Raw genomic sequence first — 22,942 nt, 5'->3', positions numbered from 1 at the left:
AACCCATGACCATGGAAAATGTGTTAGCCAGGGCAACAGTCGAACACATTCTGTATCGAGGTGAGCTAGGACAGCACGAGCAATGTGAGATAGTGCGTTATCTTGTTGAAATATAACGCCGCAGAGAGCTCGAAGATTGTGCACAGCCTATGGCCTCGACTCGTTTGAAATGTAGCGGCCTCATTCTGCTGCCACGTCTACAGAAGGCGCAACAATGGTCCCTGTGCTGACACTCCGTGTTGCTCCATCTGTTGTCACAGTGTCCATGTTGATACTTGCGTTACTGCGAACAGGCCCATTTCCTGTGATCCTGCACAGGCGAGAGGACAACGTATCCTCTCGGGCGCTAGTCGCGTGAAGCCTATGAGATCATTCATGACGCTGAGTATAGTCCTCCACATTCGCATGACAGTATTACGATCCTGATGAACGCAAACAGCAGTATTGCGATTGTTGAACTGTGGTCTACATAGGTCAAGATCCTGCCGCTGCCGAATCCCAACACGCGCTGGTGGAGGTCTCTCTTTCTTACACGAGACGTAACACGATCTTCTCAGGAGCAACCAACATTCATACGAGATTTTTGAATCAGAAGAAATCCGCCGCATAATCTTTCCGCGCATACAAACTATACATGGTTTTGCCCTCACCCTATCCAAACTCCACCGAAGCTATCCTGCATACCTTGCTACGCTTTCACTAGTGGAAGAAATGTTCGTTAGTACAGCAAGTTATGCAGGACAGCTTGCGTAAAGTTTGAAAGCTAGGAGACAGAGATAATGGTGGAAATAAAGCCATTGTGGCGGATCGGGAGTCGTGCCTGGATACCTCAAGTCAGACACTTCTAATCTTCATGAAAATTTCAGAATAGTGAAGATTGAAATATTCATTGTGGGTTAGATGATAAGTATACTGGATAACTAATGAAGAGGCGCTGAATCGAATTATAGAATATACTTGTACTGAATTAATAATAAGGTCTCAGAACCTGCTCTAACACTTCACGCCTGAATTTGTACCTCTGCTTCTTTATTCATTGTGCTAACTGAACCTGCATAACGTGTCACCTTGTCTTGTATATTACTGTCTCTTCTAAAGGCTCTAACCCCACACATTTTATTAACTGGCATTTAATTATAGCAAATCGTACTAAGAAAAAAGTGTTTTTGATGGCTCTTCAATGTGCTTTTGCCTTGAAACGGCCTACTTTAATAACGCGCAAATTGTAATTCAAAAATTTCTTCTCTGCTGGGTCCACAGCTTACGTGAGATCAAAACGTGACATTGTTACATAAATTGATTTCTAGTTAGCTGCAAAATATTTTATTTGGCTTGCGCTGTCAAGATTTAAGTGAACTTGAACGTGGTGTTATAGTCGGCGCAGGAGCAATGGGACACAGCATCTTCGAGGCAGTAATGAAGTGGGGATTTTCCCGTAATGACCCTTTTCACGAGTGCACCGTAAATATCAGAAATCAGGTAAAACATCAAATCTCCGACATCACTACGGCCGAAAGAGAACGAGACCAACGACGACTGAAGAGAATTGTTCACGACGGAAGCGCAACCATTCCGCAAACTGCTGCAGATTTCAACACTGCGCCATCAACAAGTATCAGCGTGCGAACCATTCAACGAAGTATCATCGATATGGACTTTCGGTGCCAAAGGCTCACTCGTGTACCCTTGATGACTGTACGACACAAGGCTTTACGCCTCGCCTGGACCGGTCAACACCAACATTGGACTGCTGATGACCGGAAACATGTTTCCTGGACAGACGAGTCTCGTTTCAAACTCTATTGAGCGGATGGAAGAGTACGGGTATGGAGACAACCTCATGAATCCATGGACCCTGCATGTCAGCAGGGGACTGTTCAACCTGGTGGAGGCTCTGTAATGGTGTAGAGCGTGTCAAGTTGGAGTGATTTGGCACCCTGATACGTCTAGATACGAACCTGACAGGTAACAACTACGTAAGGATCCTGTCTGATCAACTGCATCCATTCAAGTGCATTGTGCATTCCAACGAATTTGGCCTTGTCAAGCAGGACAATGAACACGTCCAGAATTGCTACAGAGAGGTTCCAGGAACACTCTTCTGAGTTTAAAAGCTGGCCACCAAACTCCCCAGATATGAGTATTATTGAGCATATCTGGGATTCCTTGGAACGTACTGTTCAGAAGAGATCTTCGCCCCCTCGTTCTCTTATGGATTTATGGAGAGCCCTGCAGGATTGTTGTTGTTGTTGTTTTTGTTGTTGTGGTCTCCAGTCCTGAGAGTGGTTTGATGCAGCTCTCCACGCTACTCTGTCCTGTGCAAGCTTCTTCATCTCCCAGTACCTACTGCAATCTACATCCCTCTGAACCTGCTTAGTGTATTCATCTCTTGGTTTCCCTCTACGATGTTTACCCTCCACGCGGCCCTCAAATAGTACATTGGTGATCCCTTGATGCCTCAGAACATGTCCTACCAACCGATCCCTTCTTCTAGTCAAGTTGTGCCACAAACTCCTCTTCTCCCCAATTCTATTTAATACCTCCTCATTAGTTATGTGATCTACCCATTTAATCTTCAGCATTCTTCTGTAGCACCACATTTCGAAAGCTTCTATTCTCTTCTTCTCTAAACTATTTATCGTCCATGTTTCACTTCCATACATGGCTACACTCCATACAAATACTTTCAGAAACGACTTCCTGACACTTAAATCTATACTCGATGTTAAGAAATTTCTCTTCTTCAGAAACGCTTTCCTTGCCATTTCCAGTCTACATTTGATATCCTCTCTACTTCGCCCATCATCAGTTATTTTGCTCCCCAAATAGCAAAACTCATTTACTAGTTTAAGTGTCTCATTTCCTAATCTAATTCCCTCTGCATCACCCGACTTAATTCGACTACATTCCATTATCCTCGTTTTGCTTGTGTTGATGTTCGTCTTATATCCTCCTTTCAAGACACTGTCCATTCCGTTCAACTGCTCTTCCAAGTCCTTTGCTGTCTGACAGAATTACAATGTCATCGGCGAACCTCAAAGTCTTTATTTCTTCTCCCTGGATTTTAATACCTACTCCACATTTTTCTTCTGTTTCCTGCAGGATTAATGGTGTCTATTTTCTTCAGCACCACTTCAGACATTAGTCGTGTTGCGGCACTTCAGCTTGCTCGCGGTTGCCATGAACGATATTACGCAGGTGTGTCAGTTTCTTTGGCTCTTCAGTGTAGGTGGCGTTCTTGCATGTCACTGATCTACGCTGAAATGCAAGTTCAGAATTTCTGACATGCTAGATATTGCTCTGCACCTTCAGAAGGACTCTTCAACGTGCTTTTTTCTACGCTATGACGTCAGAAACTCGACACGGTCAACGTTGTTCGAATTCACGGGTCCGTCTGCTATTGGCTTGAGCGTTCATCAACTACAATGGGAACTTCATCTGACGTGCCTCGAGGCGCGGAACACTCCCGGTGTGAGGACTGTCTTTTAAGAGTGCGTGATTTCTGGCCACGGCCCCAAGTGTGTCTCGACGCTGCAGCAGTAAGGTCCGGGAAACGACGGAAGAGCACTTTTGAGGTCGACAGTGGCGGTGCTATGGCTGGGCGACGCCTGTTCGTGGCGCCGGCCGCCAGAGCGGTGGTGGAGTGAGTGTCTGAGAGTGTGGTGACGAGCTGAGGTCGGCGCGGCGGCGCGCGGCCTTGACCGCCGGGCCGGCCGGCGTCCGCCCGCCGCGCCGCTACCTCACAGTCATCAGCGGCGTTGCACCTTCTCTCCGCCCTGCGCCGCCTGCTCCTGCTGCCGCCGCCGCCGCCGCCTCTGCAGCAGGTGGGCGGCGGCGCAGCTGGCGGTGCGCTCCGCTGCTCCCGTCACTTCGCAAGCTCCCGGGAAGTCACACTCTGACGAGCGGAGGTGGGACCCGGGTCAGGTCGGGAACCGCAAAAGGCAGTTTAGAAGGCTCAGCGATCTCGCCACGCTCGTTCCCACCTCAAAATGGTTCAAATGGCTCTGAGCACTATGGGACTTAACGTCTCAGGTCATCAGTCCGCTAGACTTACAAGGAGACGGCACGACCGTGGGGTCCGGGATTTGTCCGAAATTTTATGTGGTGAAAGAGGACGCCTAACACCTCAAGTGGTTAAAACATTAGGACGCACTACTCGGAAAATCCCGAGAAATAACGATTCAAAGTTTCTTAGGTCCCTTATGAGTATAGTCAACTGTCGAGCCGCCGTCTGGCCTAGATGTTCTGGGCTCGGACTCTTACGCCAGAGGTTTCGGGTTCGATTCCTTCTCCGACATTTATTTTTTCTTCTGTTGCTTGCACAATTGCAGCGCATTGTTACAAGAGATTCGTGAAATTAATTCCCGGAAAGACTGTATAAAAATTCATTCTATAATTCACCATCAGTTATCGTCACCAATATTCCGAGACATGATTCAATATGCCTGGTTTGCCTCAAAATTATCAGAAACTCAAAACATTTTCGTAAATGTTAATGGGGCATATTTTTGTACAGATTTATTGCAAATGCCCTGTGATTGTAAAAAATCCGCTTTTATATGTTGCACAAGATGTCCCAAAAATTATTGCTTTGTTTGTTTTTACGATAATTACCACTGCGGTTCTTGTTTATAGTAATTATATGTATAAAAATTGAATGTTTCCCAATCGAATTTCTTATTCTGATTAAAAACCCAATGATTCTCCTTATATACTTTACAATGAAAAATGGAAAACCCACCGCCATGAATTGTGTTGTTGGACAAAAAGAAAATAATTTTTATTCAATAATGTAGCTAATTTCTTAAAGATAATGTAGGTTTGGGAAACTTTCTGAATAATTGGTGTAATAACAAAAGAAAATGAAATAGAAGAAAAAAAAGTGCAAGACGAGGAATAGAACGCGAGACCTCTGGCGTAAGAGTCCGAGCCCTAAACTTCTAGGCCAGACGGCGGCTCCGCAATGGACTAACATTTTATACTCATAAGGTACTTAAGAAACTTTGGATCCATTTTTCCCGGGATTTTCCGGGTAGTGCGTCCTAATATTTTAACCACGTGAGGTGTTAGGAGTCCTCTTTCACCACACAAAATTTCGGACAAATCCCCGACCCCACGCTCGTGCCGTCTCCTTGTTACAACTACTTAAACCTAACTAACCTAAGGACAGCACACACATCCATGCCCGAGGCAGGATTCGAACCTGGCACCTTAGCGGCAGCGCGGTTCCAGACTGAAGCGCCTAGAACCGCTCGGTCACAACGGCCGCTCGGTCACAACGGCCGGTGTTCCCACCTCGCTTACATCCTCGTCGAACCTAACAAGCGGGTCTTGCACGTTCAGGATGACATTTATTGAATTATGTGACATACAATCGTCATAACTTCTGAACGGTTTGCGTTTGGACGTTCAAACTTCACGATCGGCCGTGGGGCGTGAAGAGAATTAGTATGCGCTGTATTGATCGGCTTAGCGACGAAGCCCACTTTTATTTGGATAGGTTCGTCAATAAGCAAAACTGGCGCACTTGGGGGACTGAGAATACGCATTTCGCCATCGAGAACTCTCTTCTCCCTCAGCAGATGACTGTATGCTGTGCAACGTCCAGTCACGGAACAATCGGTGCGATATTCCTTGATGCCACGGTGACTACCGAACGGTACGTGTAGGTTTTGGAAGACGATTTCGTTCCCATTATCCAAAGTGACCCTGATTTCGACAAGATGTGGTTCATGAGCCTTCGGTACCACCTCAGCGGATGCACTGCGTATGGTGCTCGGAATATGCCCTATACATATCACGATCAAATACAGAGTTGCAAGGTACTGGTTAAAGGTGGGGAGACTAGATAAGGTACACACAATAACTTGTGTGCCGATAGAGACGATACATCACCTTAAAAGTTGCGTTTGGATACATGGCAAGTTGAGTGGGATGTAAATGATAAGAGACGTAGACTGCACGATTTCCTCCCTGATATAAGGGAGTGGTTGAGAATGAGACATATCGATCCCAGCCGCGATATGGTACGTTTCTTAACCGGACACGGACCTTATCCCACGCATTTAAACCGCGTGAGTCTGAGGCAGACGCCTACATACACATGCGGGGAAGAAGGTTCCCCAGAACTCACTGTCTTTTTCTGCGGGAAATACGCGAACAATAGACATACACTACACAGACTACACAGATACAGACATATATATATACAGCAATAAAAGACGAAGAACAATGGGCACAATTAAACGCATTGACAAACAGTATTTCAAAAACAGCACATGAAGAGTACATGCGGACACGACTTAAGAGACATGCCTATGTGCAACGTAACAACAATCTCGAGAGGGCAGACAGCGATACCCACAGTGACAGCGAAAATAGTGACAATGAGGAGGAACAGGAGGAGGAAGCTGAGATGTGACAGTAAATAAGCATAAGGTGCTGGCGATCTAGCCAAAAAATCACCAATTGCTGTACATGGATGGGCACCTAAAGGAGTTAATACATGGGATTAGTAATAAATAAATAGTATAAGCAATATTATTTCTCTACTAATAACCATTTGTGTGTGTGTGTGTGTGTGTGTGTGTGTGTGTGTGTGTGTGTGTGTGTGTGCGCGCGCGTGCGCGCGCGCGCGACTGGCGGTCAACGGCTCGAAGAAACCATTCCGAGGTATTCACCGTCAATCACATTCGGTGATGGTACTAACAAATCTCTCCTCTAACCTATCATCTTTTTATATTCTTCTTAAAAAAGCAACATATTTTTATTTATATTTCAACATTAAATTATTGTTATTTTGAGGAGTATCATTCCTTGTAAATATTGGAGATAAAACAAAAGAAAAGAAAACTGTAAAAAGTTTGAAAACGAAATTGTAATATGTACGACCTGTTTTAAACATCAGGTAACAGGTCTATAATTTGGCAATAAATAAATAAAAATTCCAGACGTCTTCTGAAAAATCCAGCCGATGTGCGAACCCGTCTGAACGTCTACGGTGGTCTGCAAATGAAGGAGATACAAATACCCACCGTACCGAAATTTGGATCCTCCGATAGTGCCGCTTATCGTCGTGGAAAAGTCTGTACTGCGAATTCATTTCATCCGCCTCTACTAGGAACAACACACTAAATTCTAACCCAAAATGGACGGTTGGAGAAAGAAAACAGCTATACGAAAAAATGCTCAACAAACAACGAAAAAAGTCAGTAGTTTATGTTCTAAAGAGTGAATGCGTTCTTTAATGATTTATGTAAACCAGTAAGAACCAGTTGGAAGGAGCTGCAAATAACGGCATTCTGAAATCGTTTTGGTCGTTTTCGATATCAGAAGACACCTCCTGTATATTTCTCGGTCCCTGTTCACAAGCGGCTTCTGTGGACACGAAGGTGTTTCTTTGCAGCCATATATACATCCGCTCTCTCTTCGCAACAATATCATGCGATACGGAGAGGTTGCGGTAAATCAGTGAGTCTGAATTTCTGCTGACGGGGCCACAGAACTTGATAGATATGGTGACGTCAGTTAATGCGCCTTCACAGATTTGATCTCTAGGACTATGAGCGGACACTAATTAGCGAACGAACTGTACTCCGAAGCTTAATTCTTAGTAATACGCTACACGGCTGTACGGACTTAAAAGTGCCTTTTCTTCACGTTTGTTTATTTTCTGTTTATGAGCATTACTTATGAATTGCATGTCAGCAGGTCTAACGGCATTTGCAGTCGTTATATCCGCAACTGCTAGACGTGTTGCTTTTATTCATTTACCTACCGCTGCGTTGTCCAAAGCAAACATGATTTTCCTCTATATCGCCATCCATCTTAGTCGCAGAAAACAACTCCGGGAAACGTGAAGCTGACGTCACGAATGTATATGCAGTTTGCACGGGGCCCACAAGAAAGACACGGCGTGGCTCGTACGTCGCAGCGCGTGACACGAGTCTTACGAGTGAGTGCCAGCAGCCGTCTCTGACGGGGAGCCAGTAACTGTTTCAGAGGAATTTAATAATTGTGGAATGCATGTTTCAGTACATGCGAGTTCTGGATAGCAAACAACTAAATTAAGACCTCTAGCGTGAGCTTTTTCAATTAAATATTGTTTTCCCGTGGACCCTGTATGGTGCCGAGCGTTCGCGAAGTGTGCGGGACAAGCCGACTTCTGTGACGTCACAGTAGGACTGTTGATATTCATACCAGGAATCCGATATTCTCATATTAAAAAACTATCGTTATCGGCCCTCGATATACGGAAGAAGGTATCTGTATATCGACGGAAAAAATAAAGAGGTACCGGCCTATAAAAATATCGGCTGCACTTTGTAAATACACTGTGGTGAAAAGTATCCGGACACCCCCAAAAACATCAGTTTTTCATATTAGATGCATTGTGCTGCCACCTACTGCCAGGTACTCCGTATCAGCGACCTCAGTAGTCATTAGACATCGTCAGAGAGCAGAATGGGGCGCTCCGCGGAACTCACGGACTTCGAACATGGTCGAAGTGATTGGGTGTCACTTGTGTCATACGTCTGTAAGCGAGATTTCCACACACTCCTTAACATCCCTAGGTCCACTGTTTCTGCTGTGATAGTGAAGTGGAAACGTGAAGGGACACGTACAGCACAAAAACGTACAGGCCGACCTCGTCTGTTGACCGACAGTTGAAGAGGGTCGTAATGTGTAATAGGCAGACATCTATCCAGACCATCATACAGGAATTCCAAACTGCATCAGGATCCACTGCATCAGTATCCACTGCATGTACTAGGCGGGAAGTGAGAAAACTTGGATTTCATGGTCGAGTGGCTGCTCATAAGCCACACATCACGCCGGTAAATGCCAAACGACGCTTCGCTTGGTGCAAGGAGGGAAAACATTGGACGACTGATCAGTGAAAAAACGTTGTGTGGAGTGAAGAATCACGGTACACAATGTGGTGATCCGATGGCAGGGTGTGGCTATGGCGAACGCCCGGTGAACGTCATCTGCCAGCGTGTGTAGCGCCGACAGTAAAATTCGGAGGCAGTGCTATTATGGTGTGGTCGTGTTTTCATGGAGGGGGCTTGCACCCCTCGTTATTTGGCGTGGTACTATCACAGCACACGCCTAAATTGATGTTTTAAGCACCTTCTTACTTCGGAACGTTGAAGAGCAATTCGGGGATGGCGACTGCATCTTTCAGTACGATCGAGCACCTGTTCATAATGCACTGCCTGCAGGGGAGTGGTTACACGACAATAACATTCCTGTAATGGACTGGCCTGTACAGAGTCCTGAACACTTTTGCAATGTTTTGGAACGCAGACTTCGTGCCAGGCCTCACCGACCGACATCGATACCTCTCCTCAGTGCAGCACTCCGTGAAGAATGGACTGCTACTCCCCAACAAACCTTCCAGCACCTGACTGAACGTATGCCTGCGAGAGTGGAAGCTGTAATCAAGGCTAAGGGTGGGCCAACACCATATTGAGTTCCACCATTAGCGATGGAAGGCGCCAAGACATTTTCTTCCAGGTGTACGGATACTTTTGATCACCGGTTCAAGAGCTGTTATTTGAGTATTGATTTATTATCACACAAACTGTACAGAAACAAGCTAGCAGCCTGCTTATTCCCCTTAGAGTAAGAATTGAAAGGGAAACGACGCATGTTCGTGCTTTGCGATAAGCACTTTGCTAATAATGGTAAATAGATGTAAGAGGCACAATAAAAGGTGTGCGATGGGTATGTCGTTCGGATTCGTCCACAACACTTCATGTCGACTTTCCTGTTTTATCATTTCTGCAAACGTGTGCGACCTATGAGTTGTAATGCAAAATTGGCTGATGAAGCTAAACGTTGCAGATTCTGTTGGATTCTGTTGGTAGCGCCGGGCGCGAATTACATCAGCATTTCCCCTCACACGCCTCTGTCCACCGCAAAGACCAATCTTTTCATTTACATTTTCGTTCACTGTTTTCAGCAATGTTTTTTAAGAATATCGATATGACGAAGTTGCACACTAGTTGAGTTTAAAAAAATTTTAAGGTAACTGGTGTGCTCTTTGTTTGCATCGGAAATATTTGTTATTCTATTCACACCACCAGCCTGCAGTGTAATCGGACTTCTTCTTTGTGCCACCTATACTTGCTTCACATAGTCAAAGAGAAAGACCGGACGTGAGGGAAGTGCAAAAAGTAATAAGATTCCTTCAGAGTTTGAAAGTAAAACTGTGTTGTACTGCAATGTCAAATATTTACTGCAAATTGCGAAAAAATGTAGTAAAAAATGAAAATGTCGGCATTCAATATTGTGATTTCGGTATCGATATATCGGTGGAAAAATATCGCCGATGCACATCGATATCTCTTGTAAAAAATACCGATCTATCGATATTTTATCAACAGCCCTACGTCACAAGTTCGTTGCAGTGCCCTTATATCTCGTTGGCCAGGATTTGCAGCATGTGATGTCCTCGATATTATGCATTGAATTATAGCCAAAAACAGAAAAAAACGACAGGAATGCAATGGAGCGAACAAATCATGAACAATAAAAATGTGATAAGCCCAGCTTTGCTTTGCAGGTAAGAAGTCGTCTAAACGCAAGTCGGCAAGAACGTTTTCGGTTCGGACATTATGGAGTCTAATTCAGACAAATCGAAATAAACCAGCCAAAATCCAGTGGTATTCATACAAGCCTCAAATGTGAATAATATGTATGGTTCACAATTTCATGGCAACGGCCTTGCCGCAGTGGATACACCGGTTCCCGTCAGGTCACCGAAGTTAAGCGCTGTCGGGCGTGGCCGGCACTTGGGTAGGTGACCATCCGGGTCGCCATGCGCTGTTGCCATTTTTCGGGGTGCACTCAGCCTCGTGATGCAAACTGAGGAACTACTCGGCCGAATAGTAGCGGCTCCGGTCAAAGAAAACCATCGCAACGGCCGGGAGAGCGGTGTGTTGACCACACGCTCCTCCTATCCGCATCCTCAGCTGAGGATGACACGGCGGTCGAACGGTCCCGATGGGCCACTTGTGGCCTGACGCCGGAGTGCTTTTTCACAATTTCATGGTGTGTAGACTCCTAGCGAATGAGTTATGGTTCAAATGGCTCTGAGCACTGTGGGACTTTACATCTGTGGTCATCAGTCCCCTGGAACTTAGAACTACCTAAACCTAACTAACCTAAGGACATCACATACATCCATGCCCGAGGCAGAATTCGAACCTGGGACCGTTGTTGTCGCGCGGTTCCAGACTGTAGCGCCTAGAACCGCTCGGCCACTACGGCCGGCCCACCGAATGAGTTATGTAGTCCGCATCTCGTGGTCGTGCGGTAGCGTTCTCGCTTCCCACGCCCGGGTTCCCGGGTTCGATTCCCGGCGGGGTCAGGGATTTTCTCTGCCTCGTGATGACTGGGTGTTGTGTGCTGTCTTTAGGTTAGTTAGGTTTAAGTAGTTCTAAGTTCTAGGGGACTGATGACCTCAGAAGTTAAGTCCCATAGTGCTCAGAGCCATTTGAACCATTTTGAGTTATGTAGCGAAATTTAATGGTGGGTAGTTAAAATGTCTTTTTTCCATAATGATGCGCTAAGGCCGAAACAGCCTCTAATGACCGTGCTGTCGACGGGACGCTAAACTCTGTTCTTCCTTTCTTTTCCAAACCGACAGCCGAGCTGATGTCGTTCCAGAAATACACTACGGCGCACGCGCAAGTTTATTTCTGCAGAGTACCCTGTTTTCCACACACTCACCCGTTACGTATTCCGACGCCCTTCGTGCTGTACTTATCAATATGTAAGGCGAGCTGCTACGAAAGTGCGCGGGCAGGCGATGTTAATTAAGCCGTTGTGGATTTCCTTGCGACGACACTTTGGCGAAGGCCGCGGCATCGTCGGGCAGGTCTGGCCGGCCCTGAGCGCGCGGCGCTACGGGAGCGGCGCAGCGGCAGCCGCCGCCTGCGACCGACCTGGATGGCGCGCTCTGCCGGGTCACGGCGAGGCGGGTATCGCGGTAGCCGCGCGTTGGCCAACCGCCGCCACCTCCAAGGCCGCCGCCGCCGCTGCCGCCTTCTCCCTTTTCCCAGCGACGCCCACGCAGCGCCGCCTGCCCTTCCGTCCACAGCTTCCGTACTCCCGTCACACCTGCCGCCGGCTCTCTACTGCTACACAGCTCACTGTACCCCGAACGTAAACACGAGAGAGGGCGCAAACCGACGATGGTAGCTTCGGACGTTCCCCAAGTCAGCGTGGACCAAATAAGAGTGGCCCTCAGAACAGAGTTCCAAGATACAAAGAAACATAGAAGACGAAAGGAAATACGACTACAGTACTACCCTGATTACAGCAGATATTGAAAGTGACCACCATTTACCTCTTGGCACTTTTGGGCCCCTGGTCAGCAAGTTGCTGAGGGTGGATCAAAGCTGAACTGCTACAGTCTTATCCAAATTTTTGTTGTTGTTGTTATGGTTTTAGGGCACAAAACTGCTACGGTCATTAGCGCCCGGTCTGAGACTTAGGAAAAGCTAAAAAAAAGAAAAAAACGAAACTGGAAACCAGCAGCAATGGAAACAAAACTCAAGAAAGTGGGGAAACCAAAAACAGAAGGAAAGCTTAAAAAACCACTATAGACGGGGGGTTGTTTGTATCCAAAAAGAGCTTCAAATGACTGACGTCATCTCCCTGGCACTAATGAACTCGAGAACGCGATCGGCTGAGCGCGTGTCAACTACTAAAATGGAAGATATATCAGGCGACGGCTGTAGACGGGCGCGTAGCGGCGTAAAATACGGGAATTCAAGTAAAAGGTGTCTCACCGTCCACAGCCGAGAGAAGTGGGGACAAAGCGGGGGAGGATCGCCGCTTACAAGATGTCGATGGCTAAAAAGACAGTGCCCTATCCGGAGTCTAGTTAAAATTACCTCCTCCAGACGACGCGTTCGGGAGGAAGAGGTCCAAGCACAGGGAAGAACTTTCACTTCCCGCAATTTATTTTGGGGAAGTGTCGACCAATGTGCGTGCCATAAAAGAGCAACACGACGACATAAAACACTACGTAGATCGGCGAAGGGAATCGTGCGAATAGCTGGCCGAAGAAGAGAAACTGCAGCCTTGGCCGCTATATCGGCCGCCTCATTTCCACAGATACCAACATGGCCGAAATGTTCTGCCGCAGTCCTTGAAGACTACGAGGGTTGTTGCGATATACGTACGTCTTGAGGGCTCCCCACAAAGTAATCGCACAGTGACAGATCAGGAAACCTGGGTGGCCAGCTAGGGCCGCGACGAGGCTGACCTCTGCCAACTACTCAGTCAGGCAGGAAGATGGTGCAAACGTGCTCCAAGGTTCGGCCGGCTGTGTGGGTAGTTGCTCCATACTGTCGGGGTGTGTTTATAGGCACACATTCACGTCCAATCGTATCCACTCGTCGAGCGACTTTTATTTGCCCCACACTGTACCTATAACACAATTTGAATAACACCGCCGCGCGGGATTAGCCGAGCGGTCTGGGGGCTCTAGCCATGGACTGTGCGGCTGGTCCCGGCGGAGGTTCGAGTCCTCCCTCGGGGATGGGTGTGGGTGTGTGTGTGTGTGTGTGTTTGTCCTTAGGATGCTTTAGGTTAAGTAGTGTGTAAGCTTACGGACTGATGACCTTAGCAGTTAAGTCCCATGAAATTAAAAAAAAAAAAAACACCCTATCGGGTATTAGGCCGCGCTATTTTATAGCGCTAAAGACAGTATTGTCTTCCTGAGGCAGTTTCCACAGAACTCTGTCTCATAACAACGGTGATGATGTGGAAGACTAAGTAAGTACTCCAGAATTCGAATCAAGAATAACTGCCAAGATGGGTAACTTAGACGCAGACACCCTTCCGGTAGGCCGGCCGCTGTGCCCGAGCGGTTCTAGGCGCTTCAGCCCGGAACCGCGCGACTGCTACGGTCGCAGGTTCGATTCCTGCCTCGGGCTTGGATGTGTGTGATGCCCTTAGGTTAGTTAGGTCTAAGTAGTTCTAAGGCTAGGGGACTGATGACTTCAGATGTTAAGTACCATAGTGAAACGAAAACGCTCACGACCATTATAGCGTGTGTATGAAGCAAACCTGATTTGCTTCATGATAGTGGTGCTATAGCGCCACTCTTATGTGACTGGTACGAAATCTGAATAGACACAGTCTTTCCTATGTAGAAGAACGCCTACCAACTTTATTTCGCACAATCCCTTCTTGGTGTGGCATTTATTTTTCCGTCAGTGTAATTACGTCCATCTGCCCCACGTCTGCCCCATGTCGTGAAAACAGAAATTACACGGGCTTTTTGTTACCAGTCGCTGGTGTTGCTCCAATCACCTATGGTAAACTCTTTCTTAAGGGGAACAACTTATTTCTTATAATCTCTGTGGACTCTAATAGGCATCTCGTCCGGTGCAGGTGCTTTTCCAGTGTTGATCGATTTCCACGACCACACTTAGTTCACTCCATGCCATTTGAAGTATTGCCACTTGTATCCGCCTGGGATTCCGCGTTCGCTTACCACGTCACGCAAGCACCACGCAATGACTCCAAAAACGTCCAGACATCAGTCTTGACCGAGTGAGACGACCGTCTCTCTCCCTCCTTCTGACAAGGGAACATCCCCATCGCATCCCCCCTCAGATTTAGTTATAAGTTGGCACAGTGGATAGGCCTTGAAAAACTGAACACAGATCAATTGAGAAAACAGGAAGAAGTTGGCTGGAGCTATGAAAAAATAAGCAAAATATACAAACTGAGTAGTCGATGCGCAAGATAGGCAACACCAAGGAGAGAGTGAGTTTAGGAGCGCCGTGGTCCCGTGGGTAGCGTGAGCAGCTGCTTTGGTTCAGCTGCTTTGGTTCAAGTCTTCCCTCGAGTGAGAAATTTAATTTTTTATTTGCAGACAATTATTATCTGTCCGTCCGTCCGTCCGTCCGTCCGTCCGATGCGAGGTAACTGCGTCGTAGTATGGGGACGCTACACCTAAACATCGAAACGCACGACGTCAGTAGACTACAGCGCACGGAAGAGAGAGTATTTCTGCTAACGCGGCTCCCTGGCGGACAGTTGACTGTTCGCTACTTTGGACGAGAGTGCATTAAATAACTGAGATGAATTCCGTGGGCAATATGAATCCAGCAAATATAGCTCGCACGGTTTTGCGGTGCGGTCGCAAAACACAGACACTAAACTTCTTACAGCTAACAGAGACGTCAATGAACGAACGGACAGATCATAGCTTTGTGAAAATAAAGAAAGTAAATTTTTCACCTGAGGTAAGACTTGAACCAAGGACCATTAGTTCCACAGCTGCTCACGGTAACCACGGGACCACAGCGTTCCTCAGCTCATGGTTTCCTTCATATTGCCTATCTTGCGCATCGACTACTCAGTTTGTATATTTTGCTTATTTTTTCATAGCTCCAGCCAACGTCTTCCTATTTTCTCGATTGATCTGTGTTCAGTTTTTCAAGGCCCATCCACTGTGCCAACTTATAACAAAATCTGAGGGGGGTGCGATGGGGAGGTTCCCTTGTCAGAAGGAGGGAGAGAGACGGTCGTCTCACTCGGTCAAGACTGATGTCTGGACTTTTTTGGAGTCATTTCGTGGTGCTTGCGTGACGTGGTAAGCAATCCTAGGCGGATGCAAGTGGCAATACTTCAAATGGCATGGAGTGAACTAAGTGTGGTCGTGGAAATCGATCAACACTGGAAAAGCACCTGCACCGGACGAGATGCCTATTAGAGTCCACAGAATTTATAAGAAATAAGTTGTTCCCCTTCAAGAAACAGTTTACCATAGGTGATTGGAGCAACACCAGCGATTGGTAACAAAAAGCCCGTGTAATTTCCGTTTGCACGACATATCGTGGGGCAGATGGACGTAATTACACTGACGGAAAAATAAATGCTACACCAAGAAGGGATTGTGCGAAATAAAGTTGGTAGGCGTTCTTCTACATACGAAAGACTGTGTCTATTCAGATTTCGTACCAGTCACATAAGAGTGGCGCTATAGCACCACTATCATGAAGCAAATCAGGTTTGCTTCATACACACGCTATAATGGTCGTGAGCGTTTTCGTTTCACTATGGTACTTAACATCTGAAGTCATCAGTCCCCTAGCCTTAGAACTACTTAGACCTAACTAACCTAAGGACATCACACACATCCAAGATGGGGAGTTTCCCTTGTGAGGAGACACTTGCCGCCCGCGTCGCCGTGAAGAGCACGCTTCCTGAGCAGCCGACACGCTTTGCGCAGAGTCTGCGCACACTCAGACCGTATTTAGGAGGATGGCGCGCTCAGCGGGCAGCGGCAGCTGTTTGGCGCGGCCTGGTGCGGGCGAGCGCGCCCCAGCCGCCACGGCTGCCGGCTGCCGTTTTTGGCGCTTAATGAGCCCGGCCTGCCGCGGTAAACCCAGATCTGCAGCCTGCCGAAACGGGACCACGGAAGCCCGTGACGGTGGCGGCCTCGCTATCTCCCTAGATCTGGCAGGGGACACGCCGCAGCTGCCCGCGCCCTGCACTGCTGCCCTGGGGCCCTATTCTGTATCGTTCATACCGATCGGTGTAGTAGGTTAGTCTCGGTAGTGACGTCATTTTCGGTTCTTTATCGAAATATCCTATTCAGTAAGCTTCTGAGACCTGTTACCGAACGGTCCTCCAACCGATTTTACAACAATTGTACCGAGAGGTTTTGGATTTCGGTGTGGCTCTGTCGATCGGTGAGCTGCGGTTTATGGACACCTAATTTGTTATTTTAAACATATTTAGCGGTTTTACCTTTGGATTTAGTAATTGTGTTACTAAAGAATCACCAGAGGATGCATCCAGTTGGAAAGTGAACTCATAATAGACTCTTTACCTTTGTTAGAAATAGAGTTAGGTTGTTACAGTGAATGATTACATAAAAAAACGTTTTCGGTCAATATTCTCTCAAAATATGTGTTGTTTTTATGCAAATAAGAGTTTAGAGATCATAAAATATCAAGGCATCGATGGTTCAAATGGCTCTGAGCACTATGGGACTTAACATCTATGGTCATCAGTCCCCTAGAACGTAGAACTACTTAAACCTAACTAACCTAAGGACAGCACACAACACCCAGTCATCACGAGGCAGAGAAAATCCCTGACCCCGCCGGGAATCGAACCCGGGACCCCGGGCGTGGGAAGCGAGAACGCTACCGCACGACCACGAGCTGCGGACTATCAAGACATCGGCTCTGCTTACATATAATACATGAGTGTGAACTGACGTTAATACTGACTTTGTGTACTTTATCCCACAAACAGTGTAGTTAGTAACTATCGAAACGTGTTCACAACTTTCAAGAAACAATAATAAGCAATTATGTGAATTATGTGATATTGGAAACCTTCCAAACTATCACGCATTTATAACTTGCGCAGCACCGTTTGGCATCGAAGTCAGCCGACGTTTCACTATAGAAGAATACAAGAGTTGAGCGCCGCGTTCCTGTTGTTTGCCGTGGCTAAGTGTTTAGCGCGCGGGAATGTGATGTGGAAGGACGCGGGTTCGCACATGGAGGGATACAATTCTTTTTTCCTCTTCATATATGCAATACGTTCTGAGACATTGTTATTCGTGTAACTTAAGATTTTTCTACAATATTCGTTATTACTTATATGTAAGAGCGCACTTCCTCAGTAATGATTTCGTGATTTCTGTTTGTTTGAAAAACGAAATATGAAATTGCTGCAGATGAAATTGCTATGAACGAAACAACAGACAGTGACCTTTATATTTTTTCTTGTCAGAAAATAATTCACCATTTTTTCCGAATATGTATCGATTTCCGAGTCGCGGTTAGACAGGAATCTAAGAGCACAACTTAAATTACTGGGAATGTAACTAGCAGCAGTCATCTTCATAATCTTGCTTGTCACAACTGTTTATCTGCGATCAAATCCTCAACAACAGTAGACAGAGATGAAAGATCTCCGCCGTAATACTTTTAGATTGTAGCACCATATACAAAACATTTTCATTCATGAGATGCACATTATAAACTTCGACGGAATGCAGGAGCTCTCGAAAATGCGTTTTTTTTCAATTTTGTTTTTAAAACCCAAATCGTTGACGTATCATATAGGTAAGTGGGCTACTTAATCATTTGGATCTCTTGGAGCGAGTTATAACCACTTTCTGTTTTATTCATTCAAACTCTCAATCAATTTTTTCGGGTGTTTTCATAGATGTATTAGTACAATGTGGTACTACATACTATTCGTAACTCATTTTCCGAGAAGTAAAATCCAAAACACAATGTCAGTGTGAATGAGAATAAGATGACATAATACGGCATTTACGAAATCTGCAGAATACAGTCAAATACGCTATCGTTATTACGCATGCATGGAAACATGCGGTCAGGCAAACTGTAAAAATTTTCATGCATTCCAGCTGAGAATCATGGAAATGGATATACTGCACCTGATACTGTTAAGGTTGAAGCAAGGGCGATGAAGGCGGGCACGTCAGCTCGATGGAACGCGGCGTCATGCGTTATGGCAACGTAAACGCAATTTTCTGTACTTGTAAGAATAGCGCGCCTGTGTCGTCTGCTAACTGCTTTGTGTGTGTGGCGCTGTGCGCGCTGCAGTGCGCATGCGCGGATATGTGGCAGCTTGCTTTTGATTGGCTTGCACGACGCGAACCGACAACAGCGCTTCGGTTCTCTAAACCCGAACGCTATCGCTACCGAAATGCATACAGAATAATGCACGGGGTCTAATTCGAGTACTAGACCGTTCGGCGCTCTTGAGTACCGAAACGATCGGCGCAATGGCGGAAAGATACAGAATAGGCAACCTGCTCACTCACACTTTTTTTACATTCAGTACGCCGCCGAAGAGAATGAGACGCAAGCTGAGCAGACAAAAGATATTGGTCACCTCCTGTGACCAAAATGGTACTGAAACACAGGACGACAGACTAAATGCCGAAATAGTAAATGTCTTTTTCCAAAGCTGTTTCACAGAGGAAGACTGCACTGTAGTTCCTTCTCTAGACTGTCGCACAGATGACAAAATTGTAGATATCGAAATAGATGACAGAGGGATAGAAAAACAATTAAAATCGCTCAAAAGAGGAAAGGCCGCTGGACCTGATGGGATACCAGTTCGATTTTACACAGAGTACGCGAATGAACTTGGCCCCCTTCTTGCAGCGGTGTACCGTAGGTCTCTAGAAGAGCGTAGCGTTCCAAAACATTGGAAACGGGCACAGGTCATCCCCGTTTTCAGGAAGGGACGCCGAACAGATGTGCAGAACAATAGACCTATATCTCTAACGTCGATCTGTTGTAGAATTTTGGAAAACGTATTATGTTCGAGTATAATGACTTTTCTGGAGACTAGAAATGTACTCTGTAGGAATCAGGGTGTGTTTCGAAAAAGACGATCGTGTGAAACCGAGCTCGCGCTATTTGTCCACGAGACTCGGAGGGCCATAGACACGGGTTCCGACGTTGATGCCGTGTTTCTTGACTTCCGCAAGGCGTTTCATACAGTTCCCCACAGTCGTTTAATGAACAAAGTAAGAGCATGTGGACTATCAGACCTATTGCGTGATTGGATTGAAGAGTTTCTAGATAACAGAATGCAGCATGTAATTCTCAATGGAGAGAAGTCTTCCGAAGTAAGAAGAGGTGTGCCACAGGTGAGTGTCGTAGGACCGTTGCTATTCACAATATATATAAATGACCTTGTGGGTAACATCGGAAGTTCACTGAGGCTTTTTGCAGATGATGCTTTGGTATATCGAGAGGTTGTAACAATGGAAAATTGTACTGAAATGCAGCAGAATCTGCAGCGAATTGACGCATGGTGCACGAAATGGTAACTGAATCTCAATGTAGACAAGTGTAATGTGCTGCGAATACATAGGAAGACAGAGCATTTATCATTTGGCTACAATATAGTGGGTCATCAACTGGAAGCAGTTAATTCCATAAATTATCTGGGAGTAGGCATCAGGAGAGATTTAAAATGGAATGACAATATAAAATTAATACACTCCTGGAAATGGAAAAAAGAACACATTGACACCGGTGTGTCAGACCCACCATACTTGCTCCGGACACTGCGAGAGGGCTGTACAAGCAATGATCACACGCACGGCACAGCGGACCCACCAGGAACCGCGGTGTTGGCCGTCGAATGGCGCTAGCTGCGCAGCATTTGTGCACCGCCGCCGTCAGTGTCAGACAGTTTGCCGTGGCATACGGAGCTCCATCGCAGTCTTTAACACTGGTAGCATGCCGCGACAGCGTGGACGTGAACCGTATGTGCAGTTGACGGACTTTGAGCGAGGGCGTATAGTGGGCATGCGGGAGGCCGGGTGGACGTACCGCCGAATTGCTCAACACGTGGGGCGTGAGGTCTCCACAGTACATCGATGTTGTCGCCAGTGGTCGGCGGAAGGTGCACGTGCCCGTCGACCTGGGACCGGACCACAGCGACGCACGGATGCACGCCAAGACCGTAGGATCCTACGCAGTGCCGTACGGGACCGCACCGCCACTTCCCAGCAAATTAGGGACACTGTTGCTCCTGGGGTATCGGCGAGGACCATTCGCAACCGTCTCCATGAAGCTGGGCTACGGTCCCGCACACTGTTAGGCCGTCTTCCGCTCACGCCCCAACATCGTGCAGCCCGCCTCCAGTGGTGTCGCGACAGGCGTGAATGGAGGGACGAATGGAGACGTGTCGTCTTCAGCGATGAGAGTCGCTTCTGCCTTGGTGCCAATGATGGTCGTATGCGTGTTTGGCGCCGTGCAGGTGAGCGCCACAATCAGGACTGCATACGACCGAGGCACACAGGGCCAACACCCGGCATCATGGTGTGGGGAGCGATCTCCTACACTGGCCGTACACCACTGGTGATCGTCGAGGGGACACTGAATAGTGCACGGTACATACAAACCGTCATCGAACCCATCGTTCTACCATTCCTAGACCGGCAAGGGAACTTGCTGTTCCAACAGGACAATGCACGTCCGCATGTATCCCGTGCCACCCAACGTGCTCTAGAAGGTGTAAGTCAACTACCCTGGCCAGCAAGATCTCCGGATCTGTCTCCCATTGAGCATGTTTGGGACTGGATGAAGCGTCGTGTCACGCGGTCTGCACGTCCAGCACGAACGCTGGTCCAACTGAGGCGCCAGGTGGAAATGGCATGGCAAACCGTTCCACAGGACTACATCCAGCATCTCTACGATCGTCTCCATGGGAGAATAGCAGCCTGCATTGCTGCGAAAGGTGGATATACACTGTACTAGTGCCGACATTGTGCATGCTCTGTTGCCTGTGTCTATGTGCCTGTGGTTCTGTCAGTGTGATCATGTGATGTATCTGACCCCAGGAATGTGTCAATAAAGTTTCCCCTTCCTGGGACGATGAATTCACGGTGTTCTTATTTCAATTTCCAGGAGTGTATAAGAAGATGCCAGACTGAGATTCATAGGAAGAATCCCGAGGAAATGCAGTCCAAAAACATAGGAAGTAGGTTACAGTACACTTGTTCGCCCGAGGCAGTGTTCGAACCTGCGACCGTAGCGGTCGCGCGGTTCCAGACTGAAGCGCCTAGAACCGCTTGGCCACAACAGCCGGCTGGGGGGGGGGGGTAACAGACTCCATATTAATGTCGACTAACAGGTGTCCGGACACTTTCGATCAGATAGTGTATCTTTAACGCGACCGTGCTCCTCGCTTTGGTACTCCGGCACAGGGCTCGAGAGATTCCACTCTACTGATTCAGGCAATGCCTGCTGTTCGGTCTGGTCGTATACCGCCCCCGGCTAACCTTACATGCTGAACCGATTCGTACGGATCTGTTTCAAGTAGTGTAACGCCCGAAATGCATATCCTCCTATTTCCATCTATTGTACTATAAATTTGTTTTCCTTATTTTTGTTACCTGAATATATGACATTTCTGTGTCTTTACATATTGTAATTGTTTTACTATTTGTATATATACATATTTATGCATTTATGTCGATGTATAATTGGTTTGTTTCGTAAATATTATTTGTATTTTTACGCTGGGTCTTGCCTAGGGAAAACTGCTATCGAACGATTACATCGATAGGTCGTGTGAAGAATCAAAGTGTGTAGGATCTTTGGTAGTGTGAACTCTGTCGCGTGGAGCGCGGGCAGAGAGAGTCTGGCTGGAGTAGCGAGTGGAGCAGGTGTGTTGTGTGACGCTCCCGCGAGTTGCCGCGCTTTCGGGGTTTGGCAGCATGTAATTGCGCTCGACTTGCGATGATAGTTTCTGACATGGTGTCGCGGACGGGAAGCATTAGCTGGCGCACATCAAGAGCCCGTTTCGTCTGGTGACCGTGTCGAGAAGAAGGCGCGCCAACATCCAGCTTCTGCAACAGCGACGGCCGACAATGAGTGACTGTCGCCACCTCCTCGGTCGACGGCTTCAAACCTTCAATCAACCAAGAAGGAAGACTGGGCGCACGTAAAGTTTTAGAGCTGTATGGCAGACCCCAGCTTTAATCTTGTTCCATTTTCGTCACTATAATTACAGCAACTTAGAATGAACGTTTGTTGCTCATTGTCCCAATTGCATTACCAAGCAGAGTCCCTTCCTTTTCCGAAATGAACCCGAGTGTCTTGAAATTTAAACGCCAGCACTAAAGTAATATAGCTAATTCTATTTCACTGCTTTAATTTCAAAGTTCAGTTAGCTGGCTACAATATTCAGATTACACAAGCACAAATTAAGAGTGCGAGTTTTGTTACCATATTTTAGCTTACCTGTGACTGCAGCTCAGCTTGGTACGTACTAAATTTTACTATTGTTAATTGTTCAGAATCATTTAATTCGAGTTCAAAGTTAAATCTCTTATTTCTAAATTGCGTAGATTCAAGTAGCTTATGAAATGATTGTTGAGGTAGTCCAA

General features: G+C 46.8%; 1 protein-coding gene and 1 pseudogene across 1 annotated transcript in view; one reads left to right on the top strand and one right to left on the bottom strand.

Moving 5' to 3' along the window:
• LOC126176138 (transcription factor SOX-1) overlaps positions 1-22,942 on the bottom strand; it is a 383,045-nt gene that overhangs the window by 210,601 nt on the left and 149,502 nt on the right. The window lies entirely within an intron of this gene.
• LOC126177484 (5S ribosomal RNA) lies at positions 10,722-10,839 on the top strand (annotated as a pseudogene).

The sequence above is a fragment of the Schistocerca cancellata genome, chromosome 3 (genome assembly GCF_023864275.1).
Source record: "Schistocerca cancellata isolate TAMUIC-IGC-003103 chromosome 3, iqSchCanc2.1, whole genome shotgun sequence".
NCBI lineage: Eukaryota > Metazoa > Arthropoda > Insecta > Orthoptera > Acrididae > Schistocerca > Schistocerca cancellata.
This window is presented reverse-complemented; position numbering and strand designations above follow the sequence as displayed.